This window comes from Colobus angolensis, unplaced genomic scaffold (assembly GCF_000951035.1).
Source record: "Colobus angolensis palliatus isolate OR3802 unplaced genomic scaffold, Cang.pa_1.0 Scaffold272, whole genome shotgun sequence".
NCBI lineage: Eukaryota > Metazoa > Chordata > Mammalia > Primates > Cercopithecidae > Colobus > Colobus angolensis.
In genome coordinates this window covers 700,607-716,772 of record NW_012115955.1, presented here as the reverse complement: position 1 = coordinate 716,772, position 16,166 = coordinate 700,607, and the positions used below count along the sequence as shown (strand labels likewise).

Here is a 16,166-nt window from a genome sequence, read left to right as displayed (position 1 = left end):
TTGTCTTGGCAATGCAGGCTCTTTTTTGGTTCCATATGAACTTTAAAGTAATTTTTTCCAATTCTGTGAAGAAAGTCATTGGTAGCTTGATGGGGATGGCATTGAATCTATAAATTACCTAGGGCAGTCTGGCCATTTTCATGATATTGATTCTTCCTATCCATGAGCATGGAATGTTCCATTTGTTTGTCCTTTTTTATTTCACTGAGCAATGGTTTGTAGTTCTCCCTGAAGAGGTCCTTCTCATCCCTTGTAAGTTGGTTTCCTAGGCATTTAATTCTCTTTGAAGCAATTGTGAATGGGAGTTCACCATGATTTGGCTCTCTGTTTTTCTGTTATTGGTGTATAGGAATGCTTGTGATTTTTGCACATTGATTTTGTGTCCTGAGACTTTGCTGAAGTTTCTTATCAGCTTAAGGAGGTTTTGGGCTGAGACAATGGGGTTTTCTAAATATACAATCATGTCATCTGCGAAGAGGAACAATTTGACTTCCTCTTTTCCTAATTAAATACCCTTTATTTCCTTCTCTTGCCTGATTGCCCTGGCCAGAGCTTCCAACACTATGTTGAATAGGAGTGGTGAGAGAGGACATCTCTGTCTTGTGCCAGTTTTCAAAGGGAATGTTTCCAGTTTTTGCCTATTCAGTATGATGTTGGCTGTGGGTTTGTCATAAATAGCTCTTATTATTTTGAGATACATCCCATCAATACCTAGTTTATTGAGAGTTTTTAGCATGAAGGGCTGTTGAATATTGTCAAAGGTCTTTTCTGCATCTATTGAGGTAATCATCTGATTTTTGTCTTTGGTTCTGTTTATATGATGGACTACATTTATTGATTTGCATATCTTGAACCAGCCTTGCATCCCAGGGATGAAGCCAGCTTGATCATGGTGGATAAGCTTTTTGATGTGCTGCTGGATTTGATTTGCTAGTATTTTATTGAGGATTTTCACATCGATGTTCACCAGGGATATTGGTCTAAAATTCTCTTTTTTTGTTGTGTCTGTCCCAGGCTTTGGTATCAGGATGATGTTGGCCTCATAAAATTAGTTAGGGAGGATTCCCTCTTTTTCTATTGATTGGAATAGTTTCAGAAGGAATTGTACCAGCTCCTTTTTGTACCTCTGGTAGAATTTGGCTGTGAATCCATCTGGTCCTGGACTTTTTTTGGTTGGTAGGCTGTTAATTATTGCCTCAATTTCAGAGCCTGTTATTGGTCTATTCAGGGATTCAACTTCTTCCTGGTTTAGTCTTGGGAGGGTGTATGTGTCCGGGAATTTATCCATTTCTTCTAGATTTTCTAGTTTATTTGCATAGAGGTGTTTATAGTATTGTCTGATGGTAGTTTGTATTTCTGTGGGATCGGTGGTGATATCTCCTTTTTCATTTTTTGTTGAGTCTATTTGATTCTTCTCTCTTTTCTTCTTTATTAGTCTTGCTAGCAGTCTATCAATTTTGTTGATCTTTTCAAAAAACCAGTTCCCGGATTCATTGATTTTTTTGAAGGGTTTTTTGTGTCTCTATCTCCTTCATTTCTGCTCTGATGTTAGTTATTTCTTGCCTTTGCTAGCTTTCGAATGTGTTTGCTCTTGCTTCTCTAGTTTTTTGAATTATGATGTTAGGGTGTCAATTTTAGATCTTTCTTGCTTTCTCTTGTGGACATTCAGTGCTATAAATTTCCCTCTACACACTGCTTTAAATGTGTCCCAGAGATTCTGATATGTTGTGTCTTTGTTCTCATTGCTTTCAAGGAACATCTTTATTTCTGCCTTCATTTTGTTATTTACCCAGTAGTAATTCAGGAGCAGGTTGTTCAGTTTCCATATAGTTGTGCAGTTTTGAGTGAGTTTCTCAATCCTGAGTTGTAATTTGATTGTACTGTGGTCTGAGAGAAAGTTTGTTATGATTTTGTTCTTTTACATTTGCTGAGGAGTGCTTTACTTCCAATTAGGTGGTCAATTTTGGAATAAGTGCAATGTGGTGCTGAAAAGAATGTATATTCTGTTGACTTGGAGTGGAGAGTTCTGTAGATGTCTATTACGTCTGCTTGGTGCAGAGGTGAATTCAAGTCCTGGATATCCTTGTTAACATTCTGTCTCATTGATCTGTCTAATATTGACAGTGAGGTGTTAAAGTCTCCCATTACTATTGTGTGGGAGTCTTAATTCTCTTTGTAGGTCTCTAAGGACTTGCCTTACGAATCTGGGTGCTCCTGTATTGGGCGAATATATATGTAGGATAGTTAGCTCTTCTTGTTGAATTGATCCCTTTACCATTATATAATGGCCTTCTTTGTCTCTTTTGCTCTCTTCAGAGATGTCAGACAGGGACGTTTAAGACTGCAGAAGTTTCTGCTGCCTTTTGTTCAGCTATACCCTACCCCAAGAGATGGAGTCTACAGAGGCAGGCTGGTCTCATTGAGCTGCGGTGGGCTCCACCCAGTTTGAGCTTCCTGGTGACTTTCTTTACCTACTCAAGCCTCAGCAATGGTGGACACCCCTCCCCCAGCCCAGGCTGCCACCTGGCAGTTCAATCTTGGACTGCCACACTGGCAGTGAGCAAGGCTCTGTGGGCATGGGAGCTACTGAGCCAGGCGTGGGATATAATCTCCTGGTGTGCCATTTGCTAAGACAGTTGGAAAAGTGCAGTATTAGGGTGAGAGTGTCCTGATTTTCCAGGTCCCATCTGTCATGGCTTCCCCTGGCTAGGAAAGGGAATTCCCCTGATTCCTTGTGCTTCCTGGGTGAGCTCACACCCCGCCCTGCATCAGCTCACCCTCCGTGGGTCCCAGTGAGATGAACTGGGTATCTCAGTTGGAAATGCAGAAATCACCTGTCTTCTGCGTCGATCATGCTGGGAGCTGCAGACTGGAGCTGTTCCTATTTGGCCATCTTGGAACAATCTCCGATTCTCTGGGATTTTCTAAATAGACAATCATGTCATCTGTGAACAAAGACAGTCTATTACTTCCTTTCCAGTCTGTACACTTTTATTTCCTTTTCTTATCTTATTGCATTAGTGAGCACTTCCAGAACAACATTGAATAGAAATGGTGAGAGGGATAGCTTTGCCTTGTTTCTGACCTTAGAGGGAAAGCGTTCAGTTTCTCACCCTTATGTATCATGTTAGTTGTAGGATTTTTGTTTTTTTTTTTTTTTAAATCAAGTTGACAAAGGTCCCCTTTAGTTTGCTGGGAGTTTTCATCATGAATGGGTGTTGGATTTTGTCAATTGCTCTTTTTGTATCTATTGATATGATCTTATGGTTTTTCTTCTTTAATGTGTTGATATGAGGGATTATATTACTTGATTTTTGAATGTTGACCTGTCTTGCATACCCGTAATGAATTCCAGTTGTTCATGGTATGTAATTCTTTTTATATATTATTTGATTTGATTTACTAATATTTTATTGAAGCTTTTTCATCTATGCTAATGAGAGATATTGGTGTATGGTTTAGGTTTTTCTACCCTGGCACTAGTTCCTATGAAAGTTTCTGCTCCTTGGCTTCTGTTCCAGTATGTGGTGATTCTCTATATGCACCCATCTCTCTCTTCCTACTTTGGAGCAATGGTTTGGCCTGTAAACTCAATTCTATGATCTAATAAGAGTTGTTTATTTTCCATTTATCTCTTTCTATTGTGAGGGCAGTAGTGATTGCCTCTTACTGCCTTATGTGCTGAGCTAGACTGGAAATGGTTTTTTATTCTATCTAAATTGTGGATTTCCATTTTGGGAATCCTAACACTGTGGAGGGGTTAGGTGAGGTGCAAGAAAGATGAGATAAACGACTTGAGCTTTGCTATCCAGAAGGTCTCTTTCCTGACTACCTTAATCTTGTCATTCAAAAGCAGCCATGGGCAATAGGAAAACAAACCAGCGTGGCTGTTTCCCAATACAACTTCATTTACAAAACGGACAGTGGGCCAGATTTGTCAGCCCCTCATGTAGACAAAGGCCTGCCTATATATTAAATGGCAGAACAAAAAGGTAAGAAAGAACCTGGATGGCACTGTGGAGCCACTGTACCATCCCTGCAAGTTTGTGTGGACTTTTGCCCTATGAGACCTACTAGCCCTAAGTTAAAGCTGCTGTTAGTCAGGGGTTCTGTGACTGAGAGTGGAATGCATTCTCAGTTGGCATGACAAACCCATATCTCATTTTCTTCAGCATTCATTGTTATTGTTTCTCATGGCTCTCTTTTCTAACCACTCATTACTTTCTTCCAACCATTTAACGTATTCATAACTCCACTTACAATCTATGCATAGATTGATCACAAAATCATTCATTCCAGTCCAGACCTTGACCCTGACTTCTGGACCTATAATATACATATGTATAGATATGTGCAGCATATGTTCTATGTATGTATTCAAAGTTTCCAACTACATGGATAAATGTAAACATAAACATATATGTATGTGTATTCAGATAGAAAAATTTTAAATTCTTCTGAATACATCTTGGGCTAACATAGCAGTCAATTTTAGCTGAAGGTACAGAATTCTAACAAAAGTACCTAGTATTATAACCTACAAGATGTGGCCAAAATGTTACTCAGAGGAAATATTCTAACCTTAAGTGAAATTATTGGAACACAAAGAAAGACTACAAAATAAAAATAGCAAGAGGATGCTAAAAAAAGATTAATACAAAAAATTAGAAATTAATAAAATATTACAAAAGGAATACATTTGAAAGCAACAGACCAGATAAGCCAGGGCATGGTGGGTTAAGAAACAGTGAGGGAATTCACAAATGAACAATGTTGGAAATGAAAGAGGTCATATACTCAAGATACAAGGAAGTTTTAAAAATTATTAAGGACTACTTATACCCATAAATATTATAATGTAGATTAAATGAATTTTCCAGTAAACTATATATGAACAACATTTACTTGATAATAGCTTGCAAATGCAAAAATACTAACTGGAGCAAAATCAAAGGTAGTGAATGATAGTTAACTGATTGTAAGCTCTTTAAAGGCAGCTGCCTTGTTCACTGTGGGGTCCCTGACACCAGACCTATGCCTGGTGCTCAGTGGTTATTGTCTAACTGAATCAATGACTGACTGCTCCATAAGGAAAGAAGCTAGGAGACTTGCACAAGTGAATTCTACTAATGTTTAAAGCACAGTTATTTCCATGTTTGAGCATGGAAGGTAATACAACGCTTTCTACCTCATTCTACAAGACTAGTACTTCCCTGATACTAAAACACCAGATACTGCACAGAGAAACCCACACCTCAACTCAGTGCATAGATGTAAACATCCTATGTAAAATGATGCAAAACCAAATCTAGCTGTGTATAAAAGAATCATGATTGACCGGGCACAGTGGTTCATGCCTGTAATCCCAGCATTTTGGGAGGCTGAGGCAGGTGGATCACCTGAGGTCAGATGTTCGAGACCAGCCTGACCAACATGGCAAAACCCCATCTCTCCTAAAAATACAAAAATTAGCTGGGCATGGTGGCAAACAGCTGTAATCCCAGCTACTCGGGAGGTTGAGACAGGAGAATCGCTTGCTCCCAGAAGGCAGAGATTGCAATGAACTGAGATTGTGCCACTGCACTCCAACCTGGGTGACAGAGCAAGAATCCGTCTAAAAAAAAAAATGTCCAATTGTTTATTTATGGAAATGCTAAGTGTTTCAACCTTTGGTAATCTATGAATGCAATTCAATACATTTGCAAATTAGAGAAGAAAAACAAAAAGTCTCCTTGATGGTAGCCGAAAAGGCATTCAATACAATTCAACATTTCTTACTGAATATCACATTTTGTAAATTAGGATAAAAGAAAGTTTTTACTGTGATAAAGGAAATCTATTGCACATAAAGCAGCTAATGATGAAACACTAAACATTCCTATCAAAATCAGGAACAAAGAAGAATTCCACTACTGCTGACAACGTTTGCCTTTTTCTGGAGGTTCTAGATGCTAACGGAATAATTAAAATATATTAGAGGTGTAAATATCAGAAAGGGAAGAGCAAAACTCTAATTCCTGTTAAATGATCTGACTTTTCTGTTTGTTTTCTGTTGCTGCATAACACATCACCAGAAACTTAGTGACTTAAAACAATTTCTATTTGTTTTCTCACAGTTCAGTTGTCCAGAGTGTAGCCGGGCTGCACTGGGTTCCCTGATTGTGGTCTCGAGAGCCTGAAATCAAGGTGCTGGCTGGGCTGAATTCCTGTCTGGAGAGTCAGGGAAAACCCACTTCTAAGCTCTTGGGTGTTGTGGTCACAATTCAGTTCCTGGGGTTGCCCAGCTGAGCTCCCTGTTTCCTTGACACATGTCACTCTTCATCTCAGTGACAGGGAGTCCCTCACATAGAACCCCGCCTGCTTCACACCTCTGGATTCCTCTTCTCTCTGCAGCTGCAGAAAACGCTCTGCTTTTAAAAGGCTCATGTGATGAGGTTAGGTCAGCCCAGATAATCTCTCTGTCTTAAGGTCAACTGACTGGTGACCTTAATTATCTCTGCAAAATGCCTTCTGCAGTGTAACCTAGAGGGAGACCAGGGACAGGTCATAAGCCCCATCTTAGAATTCTCCTCACCACAACTTCTAAGAAAATCCCAAAGGAGAAACTGAGAGCATGATAGCCAGATACAAGATCAAAATGGAAAAATCGATCGCTTTCCAATAATTCACTATAAACAGTATTGGGGAAAAAATTTCAAGCATGTAAAGAAATAGAAACTAAAAACAGCCAGAGATAAAACTAATAAAAATGTGCAAGACCTAGATAAAGAAAATTATAAATGCTTATGAATGAACACAACAAAGAGACTCCGAAAGTGGGGAGATTGAACACATTCCTAGATCTCCTTTTTATTTTCTTTATTCTCTTTCTCTTTTTTTTTGAATTACACTCTAAGTTCCATGACACATGTGCAGAATGTAAAGGAATTTGTTTCTGCTTCACTTATGAAGCTTCGTTTGGTTTGATACAAAATTCTGGGTTGAAAATTCTTTTCTTTAAGAATGTTGAATATTGGCCCCCACTCTCTTCTGGCTCTTAGGATTTCTGCGGAGAGATTTGCTGTTAGTCTGATGGGCTTCCCTTTGTGGGTAACACAACCTTTCTGTCTGGCTGCCCTTAACATTTTTTCCTTCATTTCAACCTTGGTGAATCTGATGATTATGTGCTTGGGGTTGCTCTTCTCAAGGAGTATCTTTGTGGTGTTCTCTGTATTTCCTGAATTTGAATGTTGGCCTGTCTTGCTAGCTTGGGGAAGTTCTCCTGGATAATATCCTGCAGAGTGTTTTCCAACTTGCTTCCATTTTCCCCGTCACTTTCAGGTACACCAATCAAACATAGGTTTGGTCTTCTCACATGGTCCCATATTTCTTGGAGGCTTTGTTCATTCCTTTTCATTCTTTTTTTTCTAATCTTGTCTTCTCACTTTATTTCATTAAGTAGATCTTCAATCTCTGATATCCTTTCTTCTGCTTGATTGATTTGGCTATTGATACTTGTATATGCTTCATGAAGTTCTTGTGCTGTGTTTTTCAGCTCCATCAGGTCATTTATGTTCTTCTCTAAGCTCGTTATTCTAGTTAGCAATTCCTCTAACCTTTTTTTCAAGGATCTTAGCTTCCTTGCATTGGGTTAGAACATGCTCCTTTAGCTTGGAGGAGTTTGTTATTACCCACCTTCCGAAATCTACTTCTGTCAATTCATCAAACTCATTCTCTGTCTGGTTTTGTTTCCTTGCTGGCAAAGAGTTGTGATCCTTTGGAGGAGAAGAGGCGGTCTGTTTTTTGGAATTTTCAGCCTTTTTGCACTGGTTTTTCCTGATCTTCATGAATTTACCTACCTTTGGTCTTTGATGTTGGTGACCTTCGGATGGGGTTTCTGTGTGGACATCCTCTTTGTTGATGCTCTTCCTTTCTGTTTGTTAGTTTTCCTTCTAACAGTCAGGACCCTCTGCTGCAGATCTGCTGGAGTTTGCTGGAGGTCCATTCCAGACCCTGTTTGCCTGGGTATCACCAGTGGAGGCTGCAGAACACAAAGATTGCTGCATGTTCCTTCCTCTGGAAGCTTTGTCCCAGAGGGGCATCTGCCAGACGCCAGCCAGGGCTCTCCTATATGAGGTGTCTGTCGACCCCTGCTGGGAAGTGTCTCCCAGTTAGGAGGCACAGGGGTCAGGGACCCACTTGAGTAGGCAGTCTGTCCCTTAGCAGAGCTTGAGCGCTGTGCTGGGCGATCCACTGCTCTCTTCAGAGCCGGCAGGCAGGAACGTTTAAGTCTGCTGAAACTGTGCCCACAGCCATCCCTTCCCCCAGGTGCTCTGTCCCAGGGAGATGGGAGTTTTATTTATAAGCCCCTGACTGCGGCTGCTGCCTCTCTTTCAGAGATGCCCTGCCCAGAGAGGAGGAATGTAGACACCAGTCCGACCTTCCTGGTGGCTTTGTTTACACTGAGAGGGGAAAACCGCCTACTCAAGCCTCAGTAATGGCCGACGCCCCTCCCCCCACCAAGCTCGAGCGTCCCAGGTCAACTTCAGACTGCTGTGCTGGCAGCAAGAATTTCAAGCCAGTAGATCTTAGCTTGCTGGACTCTGTGGGGGTGGGATCCACTAAGCAAGACCATTTGGCTCCCTGGCTTCAGCCCCCTTTCCAGGGGAGTGAACAGTTCTGTCTTGCTAGCATTCCAGGCACCACTGGGGTATGAAAAAAAAAAAACCAAAAAACTCCTGCAGCTAGCTTGATGTCTGCCCAAACGGCCAGCCAGTTTTGTGCTTGAAACCCAGGGCCCTAGTGGTGTAGACACCTGAAGGAATCTCCTGGTCTACAGGTTGCAAAGACTGTGGGAAAAGCATAGTATCTGGGTCAGAGTGCACTGTCCCTCACAGCACAGTCTCTTACAGCTTCCCTTGGCTAGGGGAGGGAGTTCCCTGACCCCTTGCACTTCTCAGGTGAGGCAACGCCCCACCCTGCTTTGGCTCACCCTCCGTGAGCTGCACCCACCGTCTAACCAGTCCCAATAAGATGAGCCGAGTACTTTGGCTGGAAATGCAGAAATCACCCACCTTCTGTGTTGATCTCGCTGGGAGCTGCTGAGTGGAGCTGCACCTATTTGGCCATCTTGCCAGCCATCTCCTGTATTTTGTTCTCATAATCTAATAATTTTTTTTTTTTTTTTTTGGGACAGAGTTTCTCTCTGTCAGGCTGAAGTGCAGTGGTGTGATCTCGGCTCACTGCCACTTCACACTTTTTAAACAGTAAATGAATAGCCAGGAAAAAGTTCAGGAAGCACAAGAAGGAGAACATGGTCTACCAGATATTAAGTTATATTCTAAATTATAGTAGTTAAAACAGTGTGTGAGCTTATGGAACGAATCAAAGAGAGTAATGAAACCCAAGAGAGTATAAACATGAAATATAGAATATTTTAATAGTAGCATTCAAGTGCAGGGAAAGATTGAACTGGTCAACTAAGGGTATTCAAACAACTGATTCTCTATTTAGAAAAAAATGTTAAATTCCTACCTCACAACATGCAGAACAATATATTCTAGATGAATTACAGAGCTAAATATAAAAAACAACAACAACAAAGGCCTTAGAAAACACTAAAACAAGGAGAATAGATTGCATTTTAAAATTTGGGAATGGACTAAGGGTTTTGAAGCAATAAAAGATACAACAAGGAAATTTCAGGAGGTCTGACTACACAAAAATTGAAAACTATGGACCAAGAAGACCTCATAAATTAAAGTAAAATACAAGCAACAAAATGGCTAGAGCTCCTAAAAAATTGCTTCTCAATTAATTGTCCTGCAACATTAGCCTTTCTGAAAAGGTAGAGATTTGTAAATATGCATATCCATACATAATTCACCTTTAGTGGATCTGAAAGGACTCAGAGTAAAAAATACCCACAGTTATCCACAGGAAAGGACAGGACAGCTGACAGCGGAACAGGGAAGCGCACGCAGAGGGTGACCTTAAAAGATTTATTCTATGTTCACTTCATGTCATCGGAGTACTTCCTGACATTCACATTTCATTTCTTTTTTATTCAGATACAATGTGTTTTTAAAAGTTAAATAATACATAGGTGTGTGGAATTAACATTGAAAGACCCGACTAACAATGATTCTTAGCCCACTTCTACACCCAGGAGATAATACATTTTGTGTGTAAATCCTTATAGACCTTATTCTTTCACTACAGAATTGAGATAATTTGATGGGTGCTGACGAGTTGATGGGTGCAGCACACCAACATGGCACAAGTATACATATGTAACAAACCTGCACGTTATGCACATGTACCCTAGAACTTAAAGTATAATAAAAAAAATAAAAAAAAAGTATGTATACATATAGATTAAAAAAATGGGAAAACACACGTAATTTCACTAGCATAAAACATGGTTGGTTTTATTCATATCCCAAGTATTTTCTATGCACTTATAAAAATATAAATCATTGGTGTCATACCTGTAATCCCAGGACTTTGGGAGGCTGAGGCGGGCGGATCACGAGGTCAGGAGGAGATTGAGACCATCCCGGCTAACACGGTGAAATCCCGTCTCTACTAAAAATACAAAAAAAAAATTAGCTGGGCATGGTGGTGCCTGTGGTCCCAGCCACTCAGGAGGCTGAGGCAGAAGAATGGCATGAACCCAGGAGGCAGAGCTTGCAGTGAGCTGAGATCGCGCCACTGCACTCCAGCCTGGGCAACAGAGGGAGACTCTGTCTCAAAAAAAGAAAAAAGAATATATATATATATATAAATAGTTGATGTCGTAAGATACATATTGCCGTGTAACCTTATTTTTCACATCAAAATATGTATTTTGAGTCTCATTTCATGTAGTTATAATTCTAGTATTGTATACAATCATAGTCATCTGCTTTTTGATGGCTGTGATTGTATATAATACTATAATTAAATTACACCCTTAATATTTGAATATTCAGGTTATTTCTATTTTAATGGTAAACAGTGCTTGCAATCGATACTTTCTTGCATATATCTTCATACTCTTTTCTAATTACTTTGCTCTTGATTTTGTGGTTAACATTTTTTGTAAACAACGCAAGAAATACCGATGATATTTGTATTTTAAAATATTGTGGCAAAAAGTATCATAAACAAAGTCAAAGGACAAATGATCAACAGAAAATATGTGACAAATAAAGAGTTAACATCTATAACACAATATAATGCTCAGAAAATAAGAAAAAGATTTTAAAATCTCAGTGCAAAATAGTCAAAGAATATTAATAGTTTTGAAGAAAATAATTACTAATGATCAATAAACATATGAAAATATAATTAGACTATTAGCCAGAAAAATGAAATTTTAAGAAATAGATAATTTCATGCAATATATTTGCTTAAAAGTGAGAAAAAAATGACACCTTGGTGCCAGAAAGGATTGGGGAAAAAGGCACTTGCATACTGTGCCCATGGGAATAGGAATAACCACAACTGTTTTGGAAAGTGATCCGGCAATATCCATTAAAAAGTTAAAATGCACGTACCCTTTGGCCTTGCAATCTCATTTCTCAGAATCTACCCCGTAAAAATAAAAGTATCTGTACTCCAGGATATCTGTTGCAACACTTTTTGGCCTGGCAAAAAACTACAAGAAGTGTGAAAGGCAATCTGCAGAGAAATGTACACAGCGTGAATCTGGTTTTATAAAACAGGAAACGGTTTTATAAAATATTATCTAAAACAATGTTTGCCTCTGGTTATATGATTATATGAATGTGGTGAAAGGTATGGCAAAGAGTACATCTGGTCTTTATCTGTGGGAGCCAGTAGTTTAATATAAAGAAGCCAGGGCTGGGTGATGAAGATGATGATGGTGGTTGGTGGTGATGATGATGATGATGGTGATTTTACTTGGAGTACAGACTACTGTCTAACTGAATTTTATTTTTTTGAGATGAAGTTTTGCTCTTGTCACCTAGGCTGGAGTGCAATGGCACGATCTTGGCTCACTGCAACCTCCGCCTCCTGGGTTCAAGCGATTCTCTTGCCTCAGCCTCCCTAGTAGCTGGGATTACAGGTGCCCGCTAACACGCCCGACTACTTTTTGTATGTTTAGTACAGATGGGGTTTCGCCATGTTGTTCAGGCTGGTCTCGAACTCTGTGACCTCAGGTGATCTGCCCACCTTAGCCTCCAAAGTGCTGGGATTACAGGTGTGAGCCACTGCACCCAGCCTCCTAACTGAATGTTTTAAAAAGAGACAAATAAGTTGGACTGCAGAGTATGGTGAAGAACTTCTGCACACGTATATAGGTAATGGGGCAGAAAGGACCGCATCATCACCCGAAAGGGGCACGTGTCGGCTGCAGAGTATGGGTCTGTGCAGATAAGACCATCGACTGCCTATCCACATAAGGTTATGAAGCGTGGGCTGCCACAATATCCCTGGCTAGACGACTTGTTGCCCAACTTCCAGTTCCTGGTCTCTTCCCTCAACAGTTTGCACCCGTTGAGTTCTCTCCCTGGTTGTGGGTTCCAAAGACCATACAAGACATCTGCAGAGCCCTTTCCAGTGGCTGTGGGTGGAGAAGTTAGGAAACTGCAGTCTCCCCTTCTCACCTCCTCCTTCTGTCCCTCCCATCCTATGTTTCCTGGCCAGCCTGTAACAGCTTTGTTGGGATATGCTGTCATGTCCGGAGTTGGATCCAGCACCAGCAGGATGAAAATAGAATCTGGGAAACCAGCATAGTACTCACCCTGCTCAAAATCAGAAAGCCTGGAGAGGACAAGGGGACCAGGAAATACTCACATTTCTTCTGTCCCCAGCAGGAGTCTGGAGTTGCAGGAACTAGGAGAAGTCAGGGTACCAGGAACACACAGTCAGTTGAAATGAGGACACAAGGAACTGGCTTCTCTCCTTCCTGCCCCTCCCTGGAGCCCTGGTGCTGGCTGCTGCATTACTCAGCCATCTGCATGAGGGTTGCCTGGGTGGCGATCTCTGGAATCACAACATTCTGGGGTGACGTTCCCAACTAAAAATAATTCCCAAGCCTGGGCATTTGGCACTCGAATGCAGAGCCAAAGAGGCAACTCCTTCAGTCTCTGACCTTGAAATGAGATTCCCCCAACCCACCCCAGAGTAAGAATGAGCAGCTCTTCAGCTCCTTCAGCCATGGAGCAAACAAGAAGTGGTCTCTGAAAGACCCTAAAAGCATCCTAACATAAAAATGCCCCATTCTCTTGATGTGAGCTGCATGGCCGGTCAGCCACTTTTCCTGAAGGGTGTGGAGCAGGGAGCAGCTGCCCTCCTTACCAGCCTCCCGCTTCTCACCTCATTCAGTGCTTACAAGGAGGGACTCACTCAATTTGAATGAATGACAGGAGGGATTTTCATCCCAGTTGCCTTGCTGTTCAGTCTGGCATGTCATGTACCAGGTGGTACAGCAGAGGGACTTGGCAGGCTCTGGAAATAGACTGCAGGAGGTTCGTGAGTTCATGTACCGCTACGGACATTAGGATTTAGGACACTTCTCTAGGCCTCAGTTTTCCCAACTGAAAACGAGGATAATGACCACTCATGAATGAGTTACTGCAGATGAAGCACTCAGCACTGAGATTTTCCAGCTGTATGAGGGACCCTTCTTGTTTATTCCCTAGTGAAGCATGTTGCCTGCTCCCTTATAAGAAAGTATCATTGAAAAGGTTTTTAAGATGCCTGACTTGAATCACATTCATGAGATTCTACACGTGCACGGGGCTATCCTCGGCTGCTAGCATCACGACAGGTTGTTCACATTTATTATTTCTACTTTTCATAACAACCCAGCTCTGGCCAAAAGAGTACCACTATTTTTATGAGTGGTAAGCTGGAACTTAGCTCTGTTTAGGCCTCCCTGTTTTCCTCTACTCTGCTGCCTCCCGCGTTCCCCGCCATGCTGAGGGTGTATGGGTGTCCTGGATGTGCGTGATATGTAAGGCACACGGTGCTGGCGAGACATAGGCATTCCCGGGTGATGGTCTCCAGCACCTGCTTCACTCCCAAGTGTTCACTGATGCAGCTGGAAACAAGAGAGAGGAAACTCCCCTCAGAGAGGCTACATCATAGTGGACAGAGATGGAAAGTAAACAATTAAATAAGTTAGATACACAGCATGCCAAGCCCGTGGTAAGTGCATGGAGAAAATCAACCAGGGAGGGAAACTGGGAGTTCTGCGTGGGCTGGGCTGGAAGAGGGATGATTTGTGAGTTTTAAACAAGATGGCCACTTCTGAATTCTTCTCTGACGTGACCATAACCTACTGGTGAAGTCTAAGCAGTGTATGGGCTGTGAGAGGTGCTGGCTGGTAAATCTGAATTGGGAGCTCTGAGAGGACAAGCAGTTTCGCGGCCATGACCTAGAGCCACGCTCTTTCATATGGTTGCCACCAGACACCTGTGGCTATTTAAAGTTAGATAAAATTAAAATTTCGGTACCTTAGTCATACTCTTCAGTGGCCACATGTACTGGATGGTGCATGTCTAGAACATTCTGTCCTTGTAGAACATTCTGTGGGACAGCGCCATTTTCAAGTAAAGACATGGCATATGGCAGTCCGTGAGTGGGAGGCATGGCACTGTAGTTTTGGGATGTGGTGTAGGTTTGGTGATAATGGGGTCAAGGCGGTGATCTTGGAGGAGGTGGTTATAGCTCCAGGAGGTATGTAAAGCAGCTACCTTTTGCAAAACACTCACAATACAAAAGAGCACACAGATATCCATCTTCAGGCAAAACTTTAATTCAGTCAACCTGACTTAAAATCACCATACCCTTCCTTCTCCTCAGCTTCATCATCCCCATCACCACATTATCAACATCATCATACATCTGCCACCAACCTCCTTTGATTACTTTTTATTCCTGTGACAATGTAAAATGCAACAGGATGGGTTTTGCTTGTAAGTATAAAATCAACAGGTTCTCTTAGGTTTAAAAAATCACACAAATGCCCAAACCCCTGTGGCCTTTAGGTAATTCTTTTTCAATTCTTTTTTTTTTTTTTCCTTTTTTTTTGAGACGGAGTCTCGCTCTGTCACCCAGGCTGGAGTGCAGTGGTGTGATCTCGGCTCACTGCCACTTCACACTTTTTAAACAGTAAATGAATAGCCAGGAAAAAGTTCAGGAAGCACAAGAAGGAGAACATGGTCTACCAGATATTAAGTTATATTCTAAATTATAGTAGTTAAAACAGTGTGTGAGCTTATGGAACGAATCAAAGAGAGTAATGAAACCCAAGAGAGTATAAACATGAAATATAGAATATTTTAATAGTAGCACTCAAGTGCAGGGAAAGATTGAACTGGTCAACTAAGGGTATTCAAACAACTGATTCTCTATTTAGAAAAAAATGTTAAATTCCTACCTCACAACATGCAGAACAATATATTCTAGATGAATTACAGAGCTAAATATAAAAAACAACAACAACAAAGGCCTTAGAAAACACTAAAACAAGGAGAATAGATTGCATTTTAAAATTTGGGAATGGACTAAGGGTTTTGAAGCAATAAAAGATACAACAAGGAAATTTCAGGAGGTCTGACTACACAAAAATTGAAAACTATGGACCAAGAAGACCTCATAAATTAAAGTAAAATACAAGCAACAAAATGGCTAGAGCTCCTAAAAAATTGCTTCTCAATTAATTGTCCTGCAACATTAGCCTTTCTGAAAAGGTAGAGATTTGTAAATATGCATATCCATACATAATTCACCTTTAGTGGATCTGAAAGGACTCAGAGTAAAAAATACCCACAGTTATCCACAGGAAAGGACAGGACAGCTGACAGCGGAACAGGGAAGCGCACGCAGAGGGTGACCTTAAAAGATTTATTCTATGTTCACTTCATGTCATCGGAGTACTTCCTGACATTCACATTTCATTTCTTTTTTATTCAGATACAATGTGTTTTTAAAAGTTAAATAATACATAGGTGTGTGGAATTAACATTGAAAGACCCGACTAACAATGATTCTTAGCCCACTTCTACACCCAGGAGATAATACATTTTGTGTGTAAATCCTTATAGACCTTATTCTTTCACTACAGAATTGAGATAATTTGATGGGTGCTGACGAGTTGATGGGTGCAGCACACCAACATGGCACAAGTATACATATGTAACAAACCTGCACGTTATGCACATGTACCCTAG

General features: G+C 41.0%; 1 protein-coding gene across 1 annotated transcript in view; it reads right to left on the bottom strand.

Moving 5' to 3' along the window:
* Positions 1–16,166, bottom strand: part of NFIL3 (nuclear factor, interleukin 3 regulated) — a 93,150-nt gene that overhangs the window by 75,257 nt on the left and 1,727 nt on the right. The window contains exon 2 of the mRNA XM_011948006.1: positions 13,336–13,526. The gene's annotated coding sequence lies outside the window, so the exon portion shown is untranslated. The remainder of the gene's footprint in view (positions 1–13,335; positions 13,527–16,166) is intronic.